Genomic DNA, 26687 nt, shown 5'->3' on the forward strand with positions numbered 1-26687 from the left:
TGAGCTTTCACAAATTAGGCCTCATCTCTCTGTTCATCTCTGTGGTGCAGCCACAGAGAATCTATTCATGCAGGCTGATTTAAGGTTTCCCTTGATAAGGGACAGCTCCCAAAGGGGGATGCACTTAGCTAAGCCTGGCTATCATGATCAATGGTCATCCATTGGCGCCTATCTGTCTAGGGAGTGCCAGATGGACATCTGGACTGCATTCCTAAGTGTCAGGAGTAAGTGACTCATATCTCACCTTGATCAACCAATCAGGGACTGGTAGGGCCGAGTAACCCACGTGGGACTCTGATGCCCATGGATCTTTCAGCCGAAAGCTGAAGTTCCTCCAGGTAAAAACAGGCAACACAGAGAGCCTGAGAGATTCAGTGGGAATTCAGTAGAGATTTCTGTGGAGTTTTCTAAAGGGAATTCAAAGGAGAATTCCAGGGCAGGACAGCCCAGGAGCAGAAGGCTCCCAAGGGCAGGACATTCTCACAGCGCACCTCCTGACCATCCTGAGACTCAGCCCGGACAACCACGGAACGGCCAGTGTGTCCGAGTGCCAGAACTTTCCTTCTAAGAGTATAGAGCGGAGGTTGCCAGAGAGTAACCAGAGGATCCACCCGAGGTTAGCACCAGCAGCAGGCCTCGTGAACAGGTCGGAACTGTGGACAGTTGAATCACTATTCAGAACTAGCTCTTCATCAGGAACGAACCGGTCTTCTTCTTGACTTGCTGGGACCCATAGTCATCTTTTCTCCTGTGCACAAACTTTGCTAGTTAAAGCCAACACTAACTAGCCGGTCAGTGAGCATCAGCAGGGCACCGTCGCAACCCGCACAGCACAGCCTGGCACCTAGACAGAGAGCGCGGATTGGACAGAAACAAGCGTGCAACTGCTTCTTTGTGCCCGCAGGAGATCTGAATCCCCAGAGATTGGATGAGTATTCAACTTCACTGCATTACTGCTCGAGAATTCAATTGTTATCCCAACCAGTTGATATCAATTTAATTCCTAAGAGTTATGTACTTGTTTTCAGTATCTAATGTAGAAGTTATAACCAGGTTCATTTATGAAATGGTCTAAATGAATGATATACTGAACGTATGTCCTCTTGATATGTGTAACACTTTGTAACTGACTGAATATATACCTTTTGTATTCTGATAACCCTCTCGATAAGATCTGTTCGTTTTACATGCATATTCTATGTATTGTAACGCCCTCGCCTGGTGGTGAGGAGGAAGCGCCCCTAGGCGCTCGTAGTACCGCTGGGCATGCTGGGAGTGGTAGCCGGAGTGCGGCCTATGCGAGAGAAGCTCGCCCCAAACCCAAAGTCCGTCAAGGCCCTCTGCGCCCTGTGGGAGGCCTTGGAGGTAAAGGACGGGGTGCTGCGCCGGGGGTGGCGGGTACCCTCCAGTGGCGAGGTACGGTGGCGGCTGATGGTGCCTTGGTCGCTCCGCGGGGCGGTGCTCCGAGCAGTGCATGGCCAGCCGGGCGTGGGGCACTTTGGCGGTAAAAAAACCCTGCAGCACCTCCGAGGCCATTTTTATTGGGGTCTTTGCCACCGGGACGTGGAGCGGTACTGCCGAACGTGTGCAGTGTGCGTGGCGCAGAAGGGTCCCCCCGAGCGCTCTCGGGCCCCCCTCCAACAACACCAGGTGGGGGCTCCTATGGAGCGGGTGGGGGTGGACGTTTTGGGCCCGTTTCCGCGCACCGAGGCCGGGAACCTCTACGTCTTGGTGGCCATGGATTATTTTATGAAGTGGCCGGAGGCCTACGCCCTCCCGGACCAGAGTGCCCCCACGGTGGCCGATGCACTGCTGGAGGGGATGTTTGCCTGGCTGGGGGTGCCGGAGGAATTACATAGTGACCAGGGGCGTAACTTCGAGTCCCAGGTCTTAGCCAGAGTGTGCCAGCGCCTGGGGATCACTAAGACGCGGACCACACCGCTGCATCCCCAGAGCAACGGGTTGGTGGAGCGGTTTAATCGTACGCTCACCACCCAGCTGGCCACCCTGGTGTCCCGGCACCAACGGGACTGGGACCGCCACCTCCCCCTTGCGCTCTGGGCGTATAGGACCGCGGTCCAGGAATCCACCGGGTGCACCCCGGCCTCACTCATGCTGGGCCGGGAAATGTGAACCCCGGTGGACCTGGTCTTCGGCCCGCCGCCCGGAGACTGGTCGGCACCGCTGGCTGGACCGGACAACGAGTGGGACCTGCGGCAGCGGATGCAGCAGGTGCACAGCTTTGCACGGACCCACCTGACACAGGCGGGGGTCCGGCAGAAGCGGCACTACGACCTGCGCTGCAGGGGGCCTGCCTTCCAGCCCGGGGACTCGGTTTGGGTGTACAACCAGCGCCACCGCAAATGCCTCAGCCCTAAGCTGGCGCCGTCGTGGGAGGGGCCCGCTGAGGTACTCTGGGTGGTGGGCGAGGTCTGCTACCGTGTCCGGTTGCGAACATGGGGGAGAGTGGTGGTCCTGCACCGAGACCGCCTGGCCCCCTACCGGGCCCGGGAGGAGGAGCCGTGTGGGGAGGCTCTAGAGGACCAGCCGGGGCTGGAGCCGGCCGATAGTGGGGCGTCCGTGGGTCGCCAGCCGTCACCGTGGCGCAGCGGCTGCTCACGCAGGGTTCCACAGCAGTTAGCCGAGTACGAGTACAGCCTGAGGGGGGTGTTCGACGTCGGCGAGACGCCAGACGCTTCAGGTTTTTAAGGAGTAAGAGTGCAGGGGGTCTAAACCTGCGATCCAGTGTGTTGAAGTATTTCACAACACTACCCCTAGCACATCTGGAAATAAATCCTCATAATGATTATTGCCCTGGGCATGTACCAAAAAATCACTGAGCATATATATATATATCACTGTGTTGAAGCTAGAGACACAGAATAACTGCAAGCACATCCTAAATACAGTGTTCCTGCACCTTTGACCTCATCCAGAATGTATCGTTTTTTGAAAGGGATTGCTGTCAGAATGCACAACTGAATCCCAAACAGAATCTCTAGTCAAATATGATCATTTGTGAAACAGGCAAATGAGTCTCTCAGGTGCCCATTTTCAGACACAATTATGCAATACTTTCACCATGCGTTGAGCAATAGGGATTAAAGATACCAGAGGTAAGGTTTAAAAGTGATTCTGAGGTGCAACACATCAGCGATACAGCTAGGCATCTGAAATGTGGGGTTTGAGAGCCCTTCAGGGAACACCGTACCCTAAAGGTACCAAAAGTCCACTAGTATAAGCATTAAGTCACTGTCACCCCTGTTACAATGTGATTGCTACATATCTTCATTTCTTTGGTTTTTAAGGAGTAAGAGTGCAGGGGGTCTAAATCTGCGATCCAGTGTGTTGAAGTATTTCACAACACTACCTGTAGCCCGTCTGGAAATAAATCCTCATTCTGATTATTGACCTGGGCATGTACCAATAAATCACTGAGCATATATATATATCACTGTGTTGAAGCTAGAGACCTTTATGTAATATTATGATGCTAAAATGTCATTTTCACATATATTAATGTAATAAATGATTGCTTATGCTTTATAAACAAATCTAATTAAAATAAAAGCTTACGTTTTGTATTTATCTTGTACCATAGAACATGATTTGCTTTGTATTTCAAGCCCACAAAGTGTCCAACTGACGCACTACATGATATAAGGAAGATTATCACATGCATATCGGTATTATCTTTCTTATGAAAATGCATTCCTTTCATTACCTTTTACTTTTTAAAATGAACTCAAATTGTGTATAATGTAATAATTTAAGTAGAATATATTCTAATAATATAATGATCCAGTGTGTTGCACTACTTCACTGCTTCACTGCTCTATGCCGTCTGGAAATAAATCCTCAGACTGCTTACTGCCCTGGGCATGTACCAATAAATTACAGGAGCACATCTATATATCACTGCGATGAAGCAGGAGACACACAATCACTGCAAACACATCCTAAATACAGTGTTCCAGCACCTTTGACCTCATCCAGTACGTATCATTTCTTGAAAGGGATTGCTGTCCGAATGCACATCTGAATCCCAAACAGAATCTCTAGTAAAATACGATCATTTGTGAAACAGGTAAATGACGGTCTCAGGGGCCCATTCCTCATTCTCAAGACACATCTATCCAGTACGTACACCATGCATTGAGCAATAGGGATTAAAGACACCACAGGTAAGGTTAGAAGTCATTCTGACTATATTCTAAAATATTGGACTCATATTCTTATGATGGCAGTCACTTATGATAGTGACAGAGACGCTGTGTTGTAAAAGGGCGCTGTCTTTTGGATGAGATGTAAAACAGAGGTCACAGCGAGCTGAAAAACACGTTTTGAAAAGTGTGCTTTTCCTGCCCCAGAAGTTAAATGGGGGTGACCAAAGTTGCCCAAACATGATTATTTCTCTGTCACTATGCTGGGGAATTGGGACCCGCACAGCCCTCAGGGTGAATGCCCCCCCGCCGGCACCATTAACACCGCTTCCAGCTGGAAGCTTTCTTTTCCCTGTAGCTCACCCTCATCCGGGTACTGACCTGGCTCACACCTGCTTAGCTTCAGTGGGTTTTCAGTTGCGAGTTGCAAGGGGATGCAAGTGATGGAGCCGCTCGCTGCAAAAGCTACTGCATTGGCCGGGAATCGAACCCGAGCCTCCCGCGTGGCAGGCGAGAATTCTACCACTGAACCACCAATGCTCGGTGCCTGGGCCTTCAAAAAAGACGCTTTTTTGGTGCTCTGTGCAAAACGCGTCGACATCTGCTTCCAGCTGCAAAATGCCATTCGCGGACGCTGAAGAACTTATTTCCGAGACAGCGGGTACAAGCAATTGGGCATTTTAAAACCACCAGGAACAGCAAAGAGGCGCGCTTCTTTGCTTGCGCCGGAACACACCGACTGGAGGCGGACAACGTAGTCGGCAGGATTCAAACCTGCGCGGGGAGACCCCAATGGATTTCTAGTCCATCACCTAAACCACTCGGCCACGACTACAGAAAGCCCCACCGCCGCTGCGTTCTTGCTACAATCTTACCTGGATCGCGAGGCGCCGGCGGAAGCCTATTTCAAAGTCGTTCTCCGTTTCAAAAAAACATTTCCAAAATACAAGCCTTGCAGACAGACACGCCTCAGAGGACTTAAGGGTGGCTTCATGTCGGAATGATAAAGTCTCCCCGTCCGGACATGAAAATGCCACTTTGTTACACACAAAAAAAGAATCAACAACAGAGAAATGCCCACAAGCATTTGAAAAGCCGCACCACGTCGCACTTGAAATAGCTCTTACATTAGTGGTAGACGCAGGAATCGCCTTTTTATTTACGCTCTTACCAACGCGATGGAAAGACAACAAAGCAAAGCAGAGCAAAACAAAACGAACAAACGAAAACCCTCACGTCCCGCACTTGCATATAACGCCGTTACGTGCCCAAGCGGTATTGTACGTCATCTTAGCGCTGCACCCCGGGGCGTACGGTATATGGGAACGAGCACACGCCACGATTCGTCTCGAATCACTCCCTACAGCTGTAAGGCGCCTTGAAGCGTGCACCCCCAACATTCTTCTTTGCGCATCTGTGAAAGGTAAACTCTTGAGCAAACTCTGAACCAGCTCTAAGGAAACCAATCCGATTAGACGTTACTTTGACTCATCTTTTTACGCTCAGTGCTGGATTGCTCAAACTCCAGCTAGGGTTAGGGTTAGCATTCCCACGCTACTTAGACACTTTGTTTACGCTCAGTGATGGATTTTGGGAACTTCAGGACGAGTGGGAATTTTCTCCTATATGTCCATTCTGTTTTGTTTTGGAGACTCTTGGCTGCCTATGTTGTACAGTGCAGCGTGAAGAAAACATTTTCCAAAACTGTGTCAGCTCAAAAGTTGTAAGAAAACCTCTCCAGCTGCTTTAACTCTCTTCATTTTTGTCATTTAATGTGACACTCGATGTATAACTGGAGCCTCACCATTTGCAGTTCGACACCACTTTACAGTATATGGCAAAAGCATGGCAGACTGTGCCGGACCGGCAGATAACTTCCGCTTATTTTTACCATATTAAACATTGGAAATCCTCCCACTTGCATTTGTGACACTTGATTTTGGCTCCACCTAAGACACTCTTGAATCTTCAAACACTTTTCTCTTCTCCCGCAACACTCTTGTCTGTCGGCACTATGTGGCAGCGTTGCATGACAACCCCTCTCACCACGGAAAGGAACCTAACAGCTTTGGTAAGAGAGGAGAAAAGGACCTGGCCCGTACAGGGATCGAACCCGAGACCTTGGCATTATTAGCACCACGCTCTAACCAGCTGAGCTAAACGGCCTCACGACAGTGTTCCTCTCTGTGCTGCAAAAATCGATCTCAGGGAATTTCTTTTGCCCTCCTTTGAATAGAAAGCCGTGTAATTCAGTGTACGGGCTTTCTCGTGCAGTTTCATGGTTCTTGTAACCCAAATCCTACACTGGCCTGAAGTGCCCCCCCATTTCACAACAGTTTTCAGCTGATTTAAAATGTACCTAAAGGAGAAGCATTATTGAAGACCATCAATTACCAAGAGCTTTTGTCAAAGGTTTTGGTGGTCATTTTTAATGACCACAGAGCGCTGTGACCTCGGTTTTACATCTCATCCGAAAGACAGCACCCTTTTACAACACAGCATCTCCGTCACTATACTGGGGCATTGGGACCCGCACAGACCTCAGGGTGAGCGCCCCCCCCCGCCGGCACCATTAACACCGCTTCCAGCTGGAAGCTTTGTTTTTCCCTGTAGCTCACCCTCATCCGGGTACTGACCTGGCTCACACCTGCTTAGCTTCAGTGGGTTTTTTGAGTTGCGAGTTGCAAGGGGGTGCAAGTGATGGAGCCGCTCGCTGCAAAAGCCACTGCATTGGCCGGGAATCGAACCCGAGCCTCTTGCGTGGCAGGCGAGAAATCTACCACTGAACCACCAATGCTCAGTGCCTGGGCCTTCAAAAAAGACGCTTTTTTGGTGCTCTGTGCAAAACGCGTCGACATCTGCTTCCAACTGCAAAATGCCATTCGCGGACGCTGAAGAACTTATTTCCAAGGCAGCGGGTACAAGCGATTGGGCGTTTTAAAACCACCAGGAACAGCAAAGAGGCGCGCTTCTTTGCTTGCGCCGAAACACACCGACTGGAGGCGGACAACGTAGTCGGCAGGATTCGAATCTGCGCGGGGAGACGCCAATGGATTTCTAGTCCATGGCCTTAACCACTCGGCCACGACTACAGCAAGCCCCACTGCCACTGCGTTCTTGCTACAATCTTACCTGGATCGCGAGGCGCCGGCGGAAGCCTATTTCAAAGTCGTTCTCCGTTTCAAAAAAACATTTCCAAAATACAAGCCTTGCAGACAGACACGCCTCAGAGGACTTAAGGGTGGCTTCATGTCGGAATGATAAAGTCTCCCCGTCCGGACATGAAAATGCCACTTTGTTACACACAAAAAAAGAATCAACAACAGAGAAATGCCCACAAGCATTTGAAAAGCCGCACCACGTCGCACTTGAAATAGCTCTTACATTAGTGGTAGACGCAGGAATCGCCTTTTTATTTACGCTCTTACCAACGCGATGGAAAGCAAAACAAAGCAAAGCAGAGCAAAACAAAACGAACAAACGAAAACCCTCATGTCCCGCACTTGCGTATAACGCCGTTACGTGCCCAAGCGGTATTATACGTCATCCTAGCACTGCACCCCGGGGCGTACGGTATATGGGAACGAGCACACGCCACGAATCGTCTCGAATCACTCCCTACAGCTGTAAGGCGCCTTGAAGCGTGCACCGCCAACATTCTTCTTTGCGCATCTGTGAAAGGTAAACTCTTGAGCAAACTCTAAACCAGCTCTAAGGAAACTAATCCGATTAGACGTTACTTTGACTCATCCTTTAAGGGACCTTTGTTAATTGGAGAAATCAATGATTTCGAATGAATTCTGTATGCGTTAAAAGACAGCTATACACAGAAAACATGCAGGACACTGCTCATGATGTTTCCCGAGCCGAAACACAGTGCGTTTTTCCAAGCCATCTGACAAAGCCCGCCCACTGAAAACTGCAGCAGATCGTGTAAAGACGTTCAACTTTGTAACTACTGCACGCACAGGAAGCAGAATAAATTCCTCTTTTCAAACTGTCAAAGGTTTGCTTTGCGAACGCTGCAGGACATCGCACAATCTCTTTTGAACGGGGACAAACGATTTCTTATGAGGCGCACTAAGTACAGACGTTTAAAAAGCTCCACTCATGCCGACCATGCAGCATGAAGAAGCGCAACCTAACGTTTGCATTCCTAGCTCTGTTGCAACCTAGCACTGTTGCATTCCGCGCATCAGTAGCTAAGAGAATATCATTTAAGGCTCTTGTTAATGCTGTTTCAGAAACCAGATTGAAATTTCTCAAGTATATTATTTGAATCCAGATACGATTGACGTTGGGCAACAACTATTCTCTCAAAACTTTTAGATTGAAATGGGACCTTTGAGACAGGCCTGTAGTTGTTAAGAACTTGTGGATCCAAATTTGACTTCTTAAGGAGCGGTCTAACAACCGCTACCTTAAATTGATCAGGTACAACGCCTGACGCAAGCGATGCATTCATCATACTAATTATAGGTCCTGCCAGTCCTTCGAGGGAATCTTTGACTAGCTGAGTGGGGATGGGATCTAGCGAACAGGTGGTTGACTTTGTCTTACGTCTGTGTCCATGAGTCCACCATAAGAAGAAATCTGAACAGGAGTGGTGATCATGCGAGGTCACCACGGAGGAAACCACTGCTCTCCCCCCCAAAAAAAACCACCACTGCCCCTCTCAAGTTTGCTAAAGACCACATGGATGTTCCACAGCAACTCCTGGAACAATGTTCTGTGGACAGACGTGACAAAAGTTGAACTTGTTGGTAAATGTGCACAGCGTTATGTTTGGAGATAACAAAACACTGCATACCAACTCCAAAACCTCATCCCACCTGGGAAGCATGGCGGAGGCTGTACGGCTTGCAATCATCAAGGGACCGATGAATTCAAAGATGTATCAGGAAATTCTACAGCAGAATGTCAGGGTGTCTGCCTGTGATCTAAAACTCGAAAGACGCTGGGTCATGCAGCATGACAAAAACAAAGGAGTACATCAACAACAGAGTGGCTGAAACAGAAGAAATTCCATATTTTGGGATGGCCAAGTAAGAGTCCTGACCCCAATCCCATTGAAGTGCTGTGGCGTGATCTGAAGCAGGCCATTCAGCACAAGACATCCCAAAAATATACATGAACTGAAACAGTTTTGCATAGAGGAATAGGCCAAAATACCTCCTAACCGCTGCTCAGGTCTGACCAGCCACTACAGAAAGTGGGAATTGAGGTTTTTGTCATAAAGGAGGTTCCACTAGCTCCTTAATATAAGGGTTCACGTACTTTTTCCATCAATGACCTTGATTGTTTAAACCATTTGGTCAATAAAGAAACAGCAATGTCAAATGTTGGGCGTGTGTTGTTTGTTAAATCAGACTCTCTTTATTAATTATTATGACTTAGATAAAGATAAGATCACATGTTAGGAGCCATTCATGCAGAAATCCACATCATTCCGAAGGGCTGTTTACAAAAGTTTTTCTCCCAACTGTATGTGAGAGAAAAGCAGAGACGCTCACTGAGTAAGGTGGGGTTGTAGCTTTGCAAATCACAAGGACATTTGTACGCTCAAAATGGGACAGGAGCACCCCAGATGGGACTCAAACCCACAATCCCTGTTTTAGGAGGCCAGTGTCTTAGCCATTAGGCCACTGGGGCATACTGGGTAGGGTCAATCACGCTGATGAGAGACAGTTTTTTTTTCCTTTGCTTTTTCAAAGGGATCCCCAAAATTAGGGAAGTTAGGCAGCAGAAGGTTTACTGTGACCTGAGAAGGACCGGCATCCAATCACGGTGGTACACACACACACGCTCTCACTCATCTGAGCTACACGGCTACCAAGATGATCTCAGTTGCACCGAGCAGGAACGGAACATATTGAACTGATCGACGGCGAATTGTCTCTCAGAGAGGCTTTTCACCTCTGAGCTCCCTGACTGACAGTAATCAGCTAGGTAGTGAAACAGTCAGCTGCTTCTAAGCCTTAAACAGCTGCATCTCGGCGCTTCCACAGAGAGATGATTTGAAAGCCAAACATCGCCCATTGGGAACACCTTACTATCACTAGTTTAAGAGACTCTTAAGGTCTTGCAGAGGTGCCTGTCTAATAGCATGCGCTTTGCAAGCTATAGGTGTTTAGGCTGAGGCAGAATGCCTGTTAACAAAATGTTTTTCTAAAGGGGCCTCGCACTCTTTTCCAAGCAATGGTCACCATCCCCACCGAGTGTCACAATGTAGTCATGTCCTAGGACATCACCTGTTAGTCTCCATTTGTCTACCACCAACACTTTAGGTTACGGGGTCACAACCGCACCCCAAAGACCAGAGGAGCCGTTGGCGTTCTGGCGGCGCAGATTGGGCTGAAGGTGGGGCGCTTGAATCTCGCTGTTGGAGGCCGTCTGAAACTGACCCAAGCCTTTCCCTTGAATTAAATGTAAATAAGAAATGAACCCCAGATGCACATGGAATCAATCACGTGTTTCCTTTGAGCCGTTTCAGAGACTGCTCCAGAGTTTACCTTGCACAGATGCGCAAAGATTAATGATGGGGGTGCACGCTTCCAGGCGTCTTACAACTGTAGGGACTGATTAGAGACAATTCGTAGCTTGTGCTCATTTCCCTCTATTCCCCGTGTTGCAGTGGTAGGATGACGTAAATTCCTGCTTCGACACGTAACGGCATTATAATCAAGTGCAGGAGCTGAGGGCTTTAGTTTTGTTTCGTTTTCCATGGCGTTCGTAAGCGCGCAAATCAAAGGCAATTCCTGCGTCTAACACGAATGTAAATGCTTTTGAAAGTGCAGTGTGGTGCAGGTTGTAAAATCCTTGTCCACATTTTTGGTTTGTTGATGTTTTTTCTGTCTGCCAAAGTTGCATTTTGACATCCGGACTGGGGGACTTTATCATTTGAACGTGAAGCCAGCCTTAAACCCTCTGAGGCGTGTCTGTCTGCCGGCACGAATCTTGTGAAAGGTATTTTTTTTAACGGAGAGCAACTTTAAAAAGGTTTCCGCAGCCAAATCGCAGTCCGTGTTTGATTATAGGAGGAATGCGGCAGCGGCGAGCTCGCATTTGTCCTGCTCGAGTGGTTAAGGCGATGGGCTCGAAATGCGTTGGGGCTTCCCCGCGTAGGTTCGAAACCTGCCGACTCCGGCGTCTGCCGCACGTCGCCTTGTGCCTGCGCGGCAGAGGCGAAGTGCCGCTTTCCCTTTCCTGGTACTATAACAACGCGAAATCGCTTGGACCCGCTGCCATGGAAATCAATTCTTCAGATAACTACACATTTTGCGTTCGCACCTCTGGTGCTCTACTTATGCCTTTGAAAACCTAATGAATAAAGCTGAAAGAACCGACACGATATGTAGGTGCTGGTAAAGCACGCAGTAAAGAACTGTTAACAGCAAGGGTTTCAGTGGGTTAACTGAGGAGAAGGCGTGATCGCTAATTGTTGACTTTTTATTTGGTGTTAGAAACACTCTTACTGTGCATGACGTGCAACAAATGTAGCCACAGAAATTGCATCACGCTTTCATGTATGCTATTGCAGACACCAACGTTGCCTAGATAGAAAACCGAAATAGCCGTGGGTTTGCTTGCTGGTCTGAAGGATCTCTCTTCGAATCTCTATCATTTGTCAATGGAAGTAAAAGGCGCTGCAATCTCATACGTTCAGAATCAAACCCGCAGCTGTTGTTCGACTTTATTTCTTGACTAATTACAACTGAGTGTCGCATGAGCAGTTACATAAACTTGTCTGGTATATTTGAACACAAATGCCGTTCTTCAATTAAAACTAACAGTACATTGTCAGGGACATTCAGTTCTATACAAACAAGAGACAGACAAGAGAATATTTCTACCGTTCATGTGGACTACGTGTTGACTTACTGATCGGAATAATTGAAAGGTTCGGGCTCATAGCCGATGCAGTGCGTGCTAATTAGAACAGCAACGCTGAGCTCTCAGCACCGTACTGAGCCCAGGTGTTTTTCTAAAGCTGTCAGGTGCAGTTCATTTACATGAAGGAAATCTCTTACTGGGTACGATTACAATGCAGTAAGTAGCACAGACTACTTAGGGAGTAGCCCGATGCGTTTAAAAACGACCCGAGCCAGGCAGGAGTCGAACCTGCAATCTCCTGATCCGTAGTCAGACGCGTTATCCATTGCGCCACTGGCCCTGCTGTGACACTGCAGGACTGTAACCCAGTGAGATGAGCACTGCACCTAGTAAAATATTACCCCCGGTCCATTCTTTTCCAAAAGTGAGAAACACCTGTTTTCTACATTTTGTCTGTTTTAAAACCATATCTCTTTAAACCAAACCAAGAGTTTGTCTTTTGCACTGATATTCTGATTCATTTCGATTTCAAAGAAAAAAAAAACATTATCTTCCAAAGCATCATAAAATTGTCCATTCTTCCAGACTCTACTTCTCTCTTGTAGTAGTACAGCAGACCTTTCCAGGTGAGCAGATCACAGAGTCCGAAATATGCTTCCTCCATCAAGCAAAGTACCTGAACATGACTCTGTCTTCATAAAAGCGCCCCTGTAATAAAGAAATTAAATCCGAAATCAAGAGGGCAGTTGCCTACTGAAGTTCAAGAAGTCATCAATTTTAACCTAGCAACACATTAAAGGCTGCATCTATACAAGTACGATTCTAGAAATGCTCACCAGATTACGTTTTAAGAAGGAACTGCGCCTCAGGTTCCGCCGAGATCTTAACTTGGATGGCAGGATTCAGAGTCCGGAGTGCGGACTGATGGCGCACGGAGGGTCCACATACTGTGGATCCCTCAGTTTTCTTCCGCGTGTTTAAACCGCCAGCGTGTGACTCCCCTGTCCCCGTGACCTCATTGCTCTGCTCTCGCCTCTGTGCAGCTGAGCCCGACTCATGGTAAAGTGGAAAAAAAATATGCCCTCATTGTGGGATTTACTCTGGATCGAGGATAGATGTCACCTTTTTATCGTTGAACAGGATGTATGTGATGTGGCGACTAGGTTCAATTTTGTATCCTTTTAAAAGATTAAGGACTGGGGTGAGCGTGATTTACCACCCTTTCAGCTAAGAACCCGACATGAGCACCGTTTAAGCTGCATAGACTCGGTCGTTTAACTCTTCTCCATTAGCAGGGTTAAGGTTAAAGAAAAAAAACATTGCTGACTTCTTTTTTTTTGCCAGCCGCTAGCGCTGATTAGCAATGTTTGTATTTCATGTTTTGCAAGTTCCATCCATTTTAAGAAAAACAAGTCGCGTTAAAGACAGGAAATGAATACTTGCATTTAATTAAGTCTAGCCGTAGGCGGTTGTCTGTAAGGACCAGTTCTGTTCGAGAAGACAGAACAAAGAAGGCAACACTGGGATTCGGACTCAGGATCTCCTGTTTAAGAGACAAGCGCTTTAACCAACTAAGCAATGGCGCCCCGGTAGTGTTGTCCTTTTGCAGCCACTTGGACACACCACTCAGACACATCTGCATTCGGTGTGTGCTCCGCCTGCTCGCTGAGCAAGTTGCCACCTTTACATACAATAGCAACATCGACACCAAGAGAAAGGATGACAAATGGCTTTTATCTGGAACTTTTCATGTCCAAGGAGCTCAATGTGCTTTCTGTGTACAACAGGGCCACTGAACTCCACACTGGCCACTGAACCACAGCAGTGGCTTGCTGGCTTGACATCTCCCAAGGAAAATGTTGAAATCGCATGTGGAACAGGAAAATGACCCTCGAGTATGAGGGAAAAAAAAGAAAAAGATCATCTGGAGCGCGCCAACCCATGTCTGGACAGCCCAGTTTCATCGACGAGGTGGCCGAGTGGTTAAGGCGATGGACTGCTAATCTATTGTGCTCTGCACGCATGGGTTCGAATCCCATCCTCGTCGCTCTCTACGTTTGACGTTGGCTCTCCTTTTGTTTGCTCCAGTACTAGAGCCTTACATTTTCTAGCGGTGGCTGAACATGGTATAGTAGGCTAACGTTGGTATCGAGCAGTGGTAGTAACAGTATTTACGTGCCGCTGCTGCCAAGTGGCTCTGGGTTGAGACCGCGTTTTCACTTACTTGCAGCACAAACGGAGAAAGCGATTTTTGACAGTCTCTCGAGAGACTGCGCTAGGTGTTTAGGGATAGACTTTGTCAGTTCCCCCTGGGATGATGGCCTCTCAAATAGTTTGTGATTCCTCTAGACGTTTATACAGTAGAGGCCTGCTTCGTGGCTTAAATCCAAGCTAAGGAAACGAGTTAGAGGTCTGATGCAGAACTGCAAATTCAATGAAGGGGAACACTACAGTACATTGCACTGTATGTGTGAGGAAAGCTGCCCCCTTCTGTTCCTTGTCGACCGAACAGAGGACTGTAAAGGATACCGCCAAGAAACTTTAGGATGCTGGTTGGAATCCAGCTCCAAAGAAGCCCCTTTGGGTGTTATGTAATCAAAAAGTAAGAACAGAGAATCTCCCTTTGATCAAAAGCGCAACAGAACTGTTTTCCGTGGAGCAGGTTTCAGACCCGTAGACCTGTTTTATTTGTAGGGCAGGGCGCATTCCCAAACGCGAATCTCCTGTTTTAGAAATGCTTTGGGCGGCGTGAAGTGAAAATAAGAAGTGGGCTCCAGATGCACATGGAAGCAATCAAGTGTTTCATCCGAGCTGTTTCAAAGACTGCTCAACAGCTTTCCTTTTACAGAGGCCCAACGATTAATGATGGGGGTGCACCCTTCAATGTGCCTTACGACTCTAGGGAGTGATTGAGACGATTCGTAGCGTGTGTTCATTTCCCTCTATTCCCCATGTTGCAGTGGTAAGATGACGTAAATTCCTGCTTCGACACGTAACGGCATTATAATCAAGTACAGGAGCTGAGGGCTTTTGTTTTGTTTCATTTTCTATGGCGTTCATAAGCGCGCAAAACAAAGACAATTCCTGCGTCTAACACGAATGTAAATGCTTTTGAAAGTGCAGTGTGGTGCAGCTTGTAAAATCCTTGTCCACATTTGTGGTTTGTTGATGTTTTTTCTGTCTGCCAAAGTTGCATTTTGACATCCGGACGGGGAGACTTTATCATTTGAACGTGAAGCCAGCCTTAAACCCTCTGAGGCGTGTCTGTCTGCCGGCATGTATCTTGTGAAAGGTATTTTTTTTTTTAACGGAGAGCGACTTTAAAAAGGTTTCCGCAGCCACCTCACACTCCGTGTTAGATTATAGGAGGAATGCGGCGGCGGCGAGCTCGCTGTAGTCGTGGCCGAGTAGTTAAGGCGATGGATTTGAAATCCATTGGGGACTCCCCACTCAGGTTCGAATCCTGCCGACTACGGCGTCTGCCGCACGTCACCTTGTGCCTGTGCGGCTAAGGCGAAGTGCTGCTTCTCCTTTCCTGGTACTATAAAAATGCTACATCGCTTGGTCCTGCTTCCATGGAAAGCAGTTCTTCAGGTAGTTCTACTCTCTTACCAAAGCTGTTAGGTTCCTTTCCGTGGTGAGATGGGTTGTCATGCAACGCTGCCACATAGTGCCGACAGACAAGTGTGTTGCGGGAGAAGAGAAAAGTGTTTGAAGATTTAAGAGTGTCTTAGGTGGAGCCAAAATCAAGTGTCACAAATGCAAGTGGGAAGATTTCCAATGTTTAATATGGTCAAAATAAGCGGAAGTTACCAGCTGGTCCGGCACAGTCTGCCATGCTTTTGTCATATACTGGAAAGTGGTGTGGAACTGGGTGTCGAACTGGAGCCTCACCATTTGCATATGTGAGGCTCCAGTTATACATCGAGTGTCACATTAAATGACAAAAATGAAGAGAGTTAAAGCACCTGGAGAGGTTTTCTTACAACTTTTGAGCTGACACAGTTTTGGAAAATGTTTCCTTCACGCTGCACTGAACAACATAGGCAGCCAAGAGTCTCCAAAACAAAACAGAATGGACAGATAGGAGAAAATTCCCATTCGTCCTGAAGTTCCCAAAATCCAGCACTGAGCGTAAACAAAGTGTCTAAGTAGCGTGGGAATGCTAACCCTAACCCTAGCTGGAGTTTGAGCAATCCGGCACTGAGCGTAAGAAGATGAGTCAAAGTAACGTCTAATCGGATTAGTTTCCTTAGAGCTGGTTCAGAGTTTGCTCAAGAGTTTACCTTTCACAGATGCGCAAAGAAGAATGTTGGGGGTGCACGCTTCAAGGCGCCTTACAGCTGTAGGGAGTGATTCGAGACGATTCGTGGGGTGTGCTCGTTCCCATATACCGTACGACCCGGGGTGCAGTGCTAGGATGACGTACAATACCGCTTGGGCACGTAACGGCGTTATATGCAAGTGCAGGACGTGAGGGTTTTCGTTTGTTTGTTTTGTTTTGCTCTGCTTTGCTTTGTTTTGCTTTCCATCGCGTTGGTAAGAGCGTAAAGAAAAAGGCGATTCCTGTGTCTACCACTAATGTAAGAGCTATTTCAAGTGCGACGTGGTGCGGCTTTTCAAATGCTTGTGGGCATTTCTCTGTTGTTGATTCTTTTTTTGTGTGTAACAAAGTGGCATTTTCATGTCCGGACGGGGAGACTTTATCATTCTGACATGAAGCCACCCTTAAGTCCTCTGAGGCGTGTCTGTCTGCAAGGCTTGTATTTTGGAAATGTTTTTTTGAAACGGAGAACGACTTTGAAATAGGCTTCCGCCGGCGCCTCGCGATCCAGGTAAGATTGTAGCAAGAACACAGCGGCAGTGGGGCTTGCTGTAGTCGTGGCTGAGTGGTTAAGGCGATGGACTAGAAATCCATTGGGGTCTCCCCGCACAGGTTCCAATCCTGCCGACTACGTTGTCCGCCTTCAGTCGGTTTGTTTCGGCACAAGCAAAGAAGCGCGCCTCTTTGCTGTTCCTGGTGGTTTTAAACCGCCCAATCGCTTGTACCCGCTGCCTTGGAAATAAGTTCTTCAGCGTCCGCAAATGGCATTTTGCAGCTGGAAGCAGATGTCGACGCGTTTTGCACAGAGCACCAAAAAACCTCCTTTTTTGAAGGCCCAGGCACTGAGCATTGGTGGTTCAGTGGTAGAATTCTCGCCTGTCACGTGGGAGGCTCGGGTTCGATTCCCGGCCAATGCAGTGGCTTTTGCAGCAAGCGGCTCCATCACTTGCATCCCCTTGCAACTCGCAACTCAAAAAACCCACTGAAGCTAAGCAGGTGTGAGCCAGGTCAGTTCCTGGATGAGGATGAGCTACAGGGAAAAACAAAGCTTCCAGCTGGAAGTGGTGTTAATGGTGCCGGCGGGGGGGCGCTCACCCTGAGGTCTGTGCGGGTCCCAATGCCCCAGTATAGTGACGGAGATGCTGTGTTGTAAAAGGGTGCTGTCTTTTGGATGAGATGTAAAACCGAGGTCACAGCGCTATGTGGTCATTCAAAATGACCACCAAAACCTTTGACAAAAGCTCTTGGTAATTGATGGTCTTCAATAATGCTTCTCCTTTAGGTACATTTTAAATCAGCTGAAAAATGCTGTGAAATGGGGGGGCACTTCAGGCCAGTGTAGGATTTGGGTTACAAGAACCATGAAACTGCACGAGAAAGCCCGTACACTGAATTACACGGCTTTCTATTCAAAGGAGGACAAAAGAAATTCCCTGAGTTTGATTTTTTGCAGCACAGAGAGGAGCACTGTCGTGAGGCAGGTTAGCTCAGTTGGTTAGAGCGTGGTGCTAATAACACCAAGGTCGTGGGTTTGAGCCCTGTACGGGCCAGGTCTAGGTCTAGGTCCAGGTCCAGGTCCCTGTTTGTGAAACAGGCAAATGACTGTCTCAGGGGCCCATTCCTCATTCTCAAGACACATGTATGCAGTATGTACACTGTGCATTGAGCAATAGGGACTGAATACACCACAGGTAAGGTTAGAAGTCATTCTGAGGTGCCACAAGTGAGGGATACAGCTAGGCATCCAAAATGTAGGGTTTGAGACCCTTCAGGAGTACTGCATCCTTTGAGACAGACCCGTGCATGTTAAACAAATGATCATTTCTTTCGGCATTAGGGACTAAATATACTAAACATATGATGCTAAAATGTTATTTTTACATATATTAATGTAATAAATGATTGCTTATGCTTTATAAACAAATCTAATTAAAATAAAAGCTTAAGTTTTGTATTTATCTTGTACCATAGAACATGATTTTCTTTGTATTTCAAGCCCACAAAGTGTCCAAATGTTCTATGATCATTTCTTTTAGCATTAGGGACTAAATATACCAAACGTATGATGCTAAAATCCTGAAAAAAGGATGTGCTCCATCTCGTCAGTAGATTGGATTCCAAAACTGATTTGGGTCAATATACATTACCTTTGAAATTAAAGTACAGTCTACTGTAGGGAACCATCAACTTAGAAAGCATTGGCCTTCCCTGGGGGTCAGGTAGGTGCAAAAGATAAACCTTTATCCTATCTTTATCTTAAGATAAGTGGCCAAGCAGTATTTTTCCAAGTTTCATCAAGCACATCATGTTGCCATAGTAGACAAAGTTCTATAAAATGTTAAATAACTTTTAAAAAAAGCATCTTGGTCTTACAGTACTGTACAAGGTGAATTAAACTGTCCCTGGTAATAAAAAGTAATTAGAAGCATCTCAGAAACTTTATCTCTAGAAACATTAGCTGTTTTATATCATGTAATTTAGTGTGATGTTGTCAGAATTCAAGGACATTATCACACACAGAAATTGGTTCAGTTAAATCTAAAAAACACAGCTAAACATGGGTTTAAATGTAACAGAAGTCTTACCTCTTGTCAAAAGATTTAATTCAATAAGCGATGTAATAAATGATTGCTTATGCTTTATAAAGAAATCTAATTAAAATAAAAGCTTAAGTTTTGTATTTATCTTGTACCATAGAACATGATTTTCTTTGTATTTGAAGCCCACAAAGTGTCCAAATGATGCACTACATGATATAAGGAAGATTATCACATGCATATCGGTATTATCTTTCTTATGAAAATGCATTCCTTTCATTACCTTTTACTTTTTAAAATGAACTCAAATTGTGTATAATGTAATAATTTAAGTAGAATAGATTCAGGTAGGAAATATAGAGTCATGATGTTTATGGCTGACATCATTTCACATGGGTGAATTTTAAGCTAAGAAATAAAAACATTTACAATGAAGATACCATTGCTTAATTTTAAATGCCTTTAAAAAATAAATACCTCCTGAGAATAATTTGCCACTCCCAGATCCTTGGTAAGGTACTGTTTGAATCCAATCAGGAGAGGAGCATCCAGGGAGTGCTTTCTATAGAGTCCAGCTTGGGCCACTCTCTTCCGGCCTGCTGATACTTTTTAACTACTCAGGGCCTGTAAGGATATAAAACACCGGTTTAAACATTTTATACCTATAAGACAAATTAGAATTTTAGTAAAAAATAGATACATCTGAATAATAAAAAGTCTTACTGCTGATAGAGTTCTTCAGAGCTCACATCTTCCCCTTCCTTATCCGCTTCTGTTTCAGTTTCTAGAGCAACCTCTGGCATCTCTTCCTCCTGGACAGCGGCCTCTTGCTCAGGGCCGCTGGAATGCAGGTAGATTCTTTTCAACATGCTTTTACATAATATGTTGTAACAATGATTTCAAAAAGAAACTACAGAAGCCTTACAGATTAAAAATATCTCACCTTGCCAATGTGTCTTCAGGCTTCCCATGTACAAAAAGGCCCAAGGACTCTAGCAGTCTTACAACCACTATCCTGTTTGCCTCACCAGACACGATCTCTATTCTGTGGTAATCCACGATGACCCCGTTCTTCAGGTGATTCATCATGTCCTCCCTCGCCTGTTGAGAGGCCATCCTGATCTTTTCTGCCGTGGCGTGCTTCATACACGCCCTCTTCAAGTGAGCAGGAAGCTGATCAAGAGTATTCAGGCACATCTTGCACACCAGGGGAATCCTCGCGGGTTTCCTTTGAAAATAAATAATACCATCTGTGTATAGAAACAAGCTAAGACTGATTTCTTAAATTATCCTTAATTTTCTCTCTCATAGTTTGAGCATAATGATTTTATTGCATTTATATAAGAATTGCTCATTGCTCCTAAATAAATAATGGTTTCATAAAAAAGTGAACACTTACTTGGTCTCAGTCACAGACTTTCCAATAGAAGCCATTGTGGAGTTCAGCAACTGCAGGTCCTAGAAGTGGGGAAGGAATTTTAAAAGAGAAATTGAATTACAATACAGAAGGAATGGCTGAGGGATCACTGAAATATATATATATAAATTCCAAAGACTGAGTCCATATAGAAACAACTACCTTTCATTTTCAGTATAAAAAAAAAAACATTATCTTCCAAAGCATCATAAAATTGTCCCTTCTTCCAGACTCTACTTCTCTCTTGTAGTAGTATAGCAGACCTTTCCAGGTGAGCAGATCACAGAGTCCGAAATGAGCTTCCTCCATCAAGCAAAGTACCTGAACATGACTCTGTCTTCATAAAAGTGCCCCTGTAATAAAGAAATTAAATCCGAAATCAAGAGGGCAGTTGCCTACTGAAATACAAGAAGTCATCAATTTTAACCTAGCAACACATTAAAGGCTGCATCTATACAAGTACGATTCTAGAAATGCTCACCAGATTACGTTTTAAGAAGGAACTGCGCCTCAGGTTCCGCCGAGATCTTAACTCGGATGGCAGGATTCAGAGTACGGAGTGCGGACTGATGGCGCACGGAGGGTCCATATACTGTGGATCCCTCAGTGATCTTCCGCGTATTCAAACCGCCAGCGTGTGACTCCCCTGTCCCCGTGACCTCATTGCTCTGCTCTCTCCTCTGTGCAGCTGAGCCCGACTCACGGTAAAATGGAAAAAAATATGTCCTCGACGTGAGATTTATTCTGGAGCGAGCCAGTGTTGTGCATAGCTGCCTTCAAAGCAGTTAACCCAGGTTCGATTCCCGGCCAACGCATTAGCGAATGTTTTCAAATGCTGTCATGAGCCTTGGATTGTGACTAGCAAAACGAAGCCTTTTGAAAGAGCTAAAGCACTGCAAAACGGAATTGAAGGAGAATCTTACAGGGGATTCTGAGCAGTGTCTGCATACATGCAGTCAGATAAAGGTGCTGAAAGCTTGAGCTACTCTCAATGTCATGCTGCCCTTCCCCGGAGTAAATCTGTTACATTGAAAGAATGCTTCTGGCAGGTTCAAAAAGGGACCCTTGTTAATTGGAGAAATCAATGATTTCGAATGAATTCTGTATGCGTTAAAAGACAGCTATACACAGAAAACATGCAGGACACTGCTCATGATGTTTCCCGAGCCGAAACACAGTGCGTTTTTCCAAGCCATTTGACAAAGCCCACCCACTGAAAACTGCAGCAGATCGTGTAAAGACGTTCAACTTTGTAACTACTGCACGCACAGGAAGCAGAATAAATTCCTCTTTTCAAACTGTCAAAGGTTTGCTTTGCGAACGCTGCAGGACATCGCACAATCTCTTTTGAATGGGGACAAACGATTTCTTATGGGGCGCAGTAAGTACAGACGTTTAAAATGCTCCACTCATGCCGACGATGCAGCATGAAGAAGCGCAACCTAACGTTTGACAGACAAAAGCCAGGCGCCGCTACGAGCAATATGAAATCATACTGACAGCACACGGCGTTTCGCGCTGACACAAAAGTAATCTCGACAGACGCTGTTCTCTGCATAAAGCTGAAAGAGCTAAAGACCGTTTCTTTCTACCATGATATCACCGTGACCAAATCTGTCTTTAAACACCTTGCTCAGTCTCTGACGAGACTGTCAAAAATTGCTTTCGCCGATTGTATTGCAAACCGGCGGAAGTGGGGTATTGGGAAAAGTTTTCAACTAGCAATAATCGCGCCTCGGATAAACCTCACAGGCTACGATACTGCCACTGCGCAAAGCTGACGGTTGCCAGGCAACCGCGGGGATCCTATGGAAATCGTTATCGATTGTCTCATGGCATGTCGTTGCTATAACGCTTCATATTTGTCGTCTTCTTCTTCTTCTAGCTTGAGGTTTTGAAGAATTTCATGACAGACAAGGGCTCCGTTGGGAACAAAGGGCGTTGTGAGAAAACCGTTGCTTATTTTCAGCAGCAGAAATACAACCCTTTAAATACAAGATGACAGAACAATGACGAAGGGCGTGCCGGGAGGAACTCATGCACTACAGAGGAAAGGGGGCGGGCACGTACAGTTCACATTCAAGCCACAAGTACTCTTCTTGGATGTTGCACAAACAAATCCTAACGTCTTGAAAGCATTGCAGCATGTTTGTGTCCCACTTCCCGTGGCTGCGGGACGACTGACACGAACGGAAAAACACAATCTGTGGCGTTTAGCGTGACATAGTCGTGCAGGCATCGTGCTGTCTCACTGCAATATTATACCGCTGGAGGAAACAGTCCATCTGGCCATGAAACTCATTTGAACGTCTAGCTACAGCAACTAACAATATCATGATTTATTCAGGATGTGTGGAATCAGCACGTCCCGGAGACAGCTTCCGAAATCGTGAGCATTCTCTGGTGGTAGGGGCGTTCAAGATGGTGCTCAGGTGGGAGGTAAACTTTAGTGGTTGGGGAGTTTTTTTGAGTTTTTCATGACCTGAATGTTAATTTTTGCTTTTTTTGACTACAGAAAAATAAGGACTTAACACTAGTTGTTTAAACTTCAGTTATAATTGAAAGAAAAAACGATTTTTTTTTAGGTTTAAAAAGTCTGATATGAGTAACACTGGGAAAAGAAAAGAGAGTGCTGGGTCTTCGAAGGAGAATTCTAAGATACCTCAATCGTATATGTATAGCACTACAAAAAAATCGATGGCAACTAAAGGGAAAAGTGAAGCAGCTGCAGGGGCAGCAAGAGGGCTGTGCACTGAAGACTTGCCTGGTGCTCCTCCGTGCAGATTGTTTGTCCTCCTCCAGTGCGGGACGAGCCAACACAAGGGAGCGCATTCGCCAACATCCAGGCACGCAATGCGATTTGGAAAGCAGCTCCTTTCCAAAGAGTTGCACACGAACGATCCTTCAGTCCCGCTCGGGGGACACGGAGCCCCCGCCACACACAGCTTCAAGTAGCGAGTCAGGTGGCGGGGTTTTCGCTTACGGCCACACCACCCTGAACACGCCTGATCTCGTCTGATCTTGGAAGCTAAGCAGGGTTGGTCCTGGTTAGTACTTGGATGGGAGACTGCCTGGGAATACCAGGTGCTATAAGCTCTTGCTCTCCCGGCCAGCAGGGGTCGCCGTTGGTGCCGTAGGCTTTGGGAGGAAAACCTGCAGGATGGAAAGGTGATCTATAGCCTCATCTCTAGAGACGTTTTGTTGCTGTGGCATGTGTGTGACCCATATTCAAAAAAAAAAACCCCGTCTGTAAAACGAATATCGAAGCTGCCTCTAAATCTGCAAATGAAGATGAGTCGATAAACCACTCGTTTTTCGTATAACTAGACATATATTCATTTGTTACCGATTTCATTCATTGAGCACGGATACAATAGAGGTACAGCCATTCACTGTTTGACATGTCTGCACTGGTACAGAACCGAGCAATCAGAAAACGGGTGAAACTGTCTTTAGACTCAGCATACAGTACCGAGGCCCCCCATGACCAAATAAAGGCTAACCTCGATAATCAGCCTAAAGAACGCAGACTACAGCAAAACGACTGACTTTGAAAAGGGAATGAACGTCCGGAAGGAGTAGTGGAACTAGCTTGAGATGCTTCTCCGGACCCCTAACTAAAAGCCAGCGAGAACCAGCAGCGGCGTCCACTCCTGTCGAACCGGGATCCTTCCGCAGCCACGCAGCTCGTGGTGTCCTAACCCTCCCGTATCTGATTTTGGACCAAGCACATCAGGGGAGAGCGCGAACGCAGTCCCCCACTACCAGAAATTATGCAGTCGAGATTCCCACATTTGGGGAATTCGCAGGGGTCAGCACAGCCGGAGTGCAATGGCCGAGCCTCACCCTGGGTGAACCTCCTTCTTGATCAAGGTATCTCCCCTGCCAGGTAAGTATGAGTTAAACAGGCCCCTGCAAGCGGCCCGCACCCACAGCACAAATCGCGCAGCCTAGGCCACCTCCTCGCCCCGCACGCCACCGCCTCCTGCTGGGCCCACTCTTTCACACACTCACACGCCACACTAACACTCAAAAGTGTGGGCAAAACGAGAAAACGAGCGCGCCGTTTCCTACACATCTGCAGTCGCCGTTGCGCATTCGCAGCATGTCCCGGGATGCAATTCGGCCTCATTTGCATAACTCCAGACCGGCAGATCGCCACGCAAGCTCGCGACGTGCGCCTGCCACACACCGAACAAACCTTTTCAGCAATTTCCAAAAAACGGGCCTGCTCGCCTGCCCACAAGGCTCCGTCTCTTACCTGCTCTCCAGAGCCTGCTGCCTTCTGTGCTTTTCTCTCGGCACCGCTGCAGCGCACACAACTCCTGCAGCGGGAGGGGGGGAGAAAGTTCCCGCGCTCCGCCGCAGGGAAGGCTCGCTCCGTGCGCACACGTCCTTTCGATGCCAGTCCAACAAGTGCTCCGCATTAGCTGCGTCGGGGCTCCGGCGTGTCGCACCTCACCTCACCTCGCACTGCCCCCTCCTTGAATGTCTGCCGCTGGGCATGCCCCGCTCTCCTCCGCCTTATCTTATCGCGTGTGAGCACCGACAATGGCCACAATGCCGGGGAATGGCACCTGTAAAGTGTTAATTGGGGCACAGGAACAGCCCGTCTCGTCTCGGGGGGGCCGGCTTCAGAGACAATACAGCAAACACAGCGGGGCGGGGGAAGAAGACGACACCACACATGCGGGTACATTCAGCTCCGGCGGGAACGAGACATTTGTCGGTCTTTTCAAGTGCCGAGAGCCGAGCAATCCTTCACTTGTATCGTTTCTCCCCGGTGACTAGATCTGGCCCTGCGACTCTCGACTGGGCTCACCCCCGGGGCAGCCCAGCAGGTGTGAGCCTGGCCGGCACCCGGATGGGAGATTCCACCCCGGAAAAGCTCCGGTTGCTGCTGCTCCTGCAAGAGGTGTGACTGGGACCAGTAGGGAGCGCTCACCCTGCGGGCTGTGTGGCTCTCTTACGCCCCAGCCTCCTGATGGCGACACTCTGCTGCACAAACAGAGGTCAAACCGAGGTCCCGACCCTCCTTGGCCATTAGGAAACCCCAGGGCGTCTCTCAAAAAGAGATGCCGGGGGTGTCCCTCTGGTGTAAGTGCTCCCCTTTACCCATCAGTCGGGGTCTCCTCCTAATCCCCGTCTCACCTGTAACAATCAATGACGAGGCCCCCCTGTCCGTGAGATTTAGTACTCGCGCAAGAGACCGGGGGCAGAGCGCGAACGCGGTCCCCCGCCCCCCACAAAGTGCGCGCTCCGGGTCCTGCAACACAGCGGAAGGGCAGCGAGAAGGAGCCTCTTGCTCTGACGCCGCAAGGCCACAAGAGGGCGGAGGCGCCGCGCGCCCGGCCGACGTGTTGGACCGGTGCGCTTTACGTGCTGAAATAAACACGCGAAAGCCCCGAAATGTTTCCAGAGTGCTGTGCACTGGAGGTTTTTGTCTGGTGAAGACTTGCCTGGTGCTCCTCCGTGCAGATTGTTTGTCCTCCTCCAGTGCGGGACGAGCCAACACAAGGGAGCGCATTCGCCAACATCCAGGCACGCAATGCGATTTGGAAAGCAGCTCCTTTCCAAAGAGTGGCACACGAACGATCCTTCAGTCCCGCTCGGGGGGCACGGAACCCCCGCCACACACAGCTTCAAGTAGCGAGTCAGGCGCCGGGGCTTTTGCTTACGGCCACACCACCCTGAACACGCCCGATCTCGTCTGATCTCGGAAGCTAAGCAGCGTCGGGCCTGGTTAGTACTTGGATGGGAGACTGCCTGGGAATACCAGGTGCTGTAAGCTTTTGCTCTCCCGGCCAGCAGGGGTCGCCGTTGGTGCCGTAGGCTTTGGGAGGAAAACCTGCAGGATGGAAAGGTGATCTATAGCCTCATCTCTAGAGATGTTTTGTTGCTGTGGCATGTGTGTGACCCATATTCAAAAATAAAACCCGTCTGTAAAACGAATATCGAAGCTGCCTCTAAATCTGCAAATGAAGATGAGTCGATAAACCACTCGTTTTTCGTATAACTAGACATATATTAATTTGTTACCGATTTCATTCATTGAGCACGGATACAATAGAGGTACAGCCATTCACTGTTTGACATGTCTGCACTGGTACAGAACCGAGCAATCAGAAAACGGGTGAAACTGTCTTTAGACTCAGCATACAGTACCGAGGCCCCCCATGACCAAATAAAGGCTAACCTCGATAATCAGCCTAAAGAACGCAGACTACAGCAAAACGACTGACTTTGAAAAGGGAATGAACGTCCGGAAGGAGTAGTGGAACTAGCTTGAGATGCTTCTCCGGACCCCTAACTAAAAGCCAGCGAGAACCAGCAGCGGCGTCCACTCCTGTCGAACCGGGATCCTTCCGCAGCCACGCAGCTCGTGGTGTCCTAACCCTCCCGTATCTGATTTT

General features: G+C 47.6%; 8 non-coding genes and 1 pseudogene across 8 annotated transcripts; 5 read left to right on the forward strand and 4 right to left on the reverse strand.

Moving 5' to 3' along the window:
* Positions 1-4632: 4632 nt before the first annotated feature.
* Positions 4633-4703, reverse strand: trnag-gcc (transfer RNA glycine (anticodon GCC)). The gene has a single exon. It is a non-coding gene; the product is annotated as a tRNA-Gly (tRNA).
* Positions 4704-12263: 7560 nt separating this feature from the next.
* trnar-acg (transfer RNA arginine (anticodon ACG)) lies at positions 12264-12336 on the reverse strand. The gene has a single exon. It is a non-coding gene; the product is annotated as a tRNA-Arg (tRNA).
* Positions 12337-13961: 1625 nt separating this feature from the next.
* On the forward strand, positions 13962-14043 carry trnas-gcu (transfer RNA serine (anticodon GCU)). Its single transcript has one exon. It is a non-coding gene; the product is annotated as a tRNA-Ser (tRNA).
* A 1346-nt stretch (positions 14044-15389) lies between these two features.
* trnas-uga (transfer RNA serine (anticodon UGA)) lies at positions 15390-15471 on the forward strand. The gene has a single exon. It is a non-coding gene; the product is annotated as a tRNA-Ser (tRNA).
* A 1695-nt stretch (positions 15472-17166) lies between these two features.
* trnad-guc (transfer RNA aspartic acid (anticodon GUC)) lies at positions 17167-17237 on the forward strand. The gene has a single exon. It is a non-coding gene; the product is annotated as a tRNA-Asp (tRNA).
* Positions 17238-21911: 4674 nt separating this feature from the next.
* Positions 21912-22053, reverse strand: LOC148634503 (U4 spliceosomal RNA). The gene has a single exon (XR_015933595.1). It is a non-coding gene; the product is annotated as a U4 spliceosomal RNA (small nuclear RNA).
* A 1198-nt stretch (positions 22054-23251) lies between these two features.
* Positions 23252-23370, forward strand: LOC148634504 (5S ribosomal RNA; annotated as a pseudogene).
* Positions 23371-24007: 637 nt separating this feature from the next.
* On the reverse strand, positions 24008-24171 carry LOC148634505 (U1 spliceosomal RNA). The gene has a single exon (XR_015933498.1). It is a non-coding gene; the product is annotated as a U1 spliceosomal RNA (small nuclear RNA).
* A 1775-nt stretch (positions 24172-25946) lies between these two features.
* On the forward strand, positions 25947-26065 carry LOC148634506 (5S ribosomal RNA). Its single transcript, XR_015933503.1, has one exon. It is a non-coding gene; the product is annotated as a 5S ribosomal RNA (ribosomal RNA).
* Positions 26066-26687: the final 622 nt, after the last annotated feature.

Source organism: Lepisosteus platostomus, unplaced genomic scaffold (assembly GCF_059453375.1).
Source record: "Lepisosteus platostomus isolate fLepPlt1 unplaced genomic scaffold, fLepPlt1.hap1 Scaffold_32_H1, whole genome shotgun sequence".
NCBI classification, from domain to species: Eukaryota; Metazoa; Chordata; class Actinopteri; order Semionotiformes; family Lepisosteidae; genus Lepisosteus; species Lepisosteus platostomus.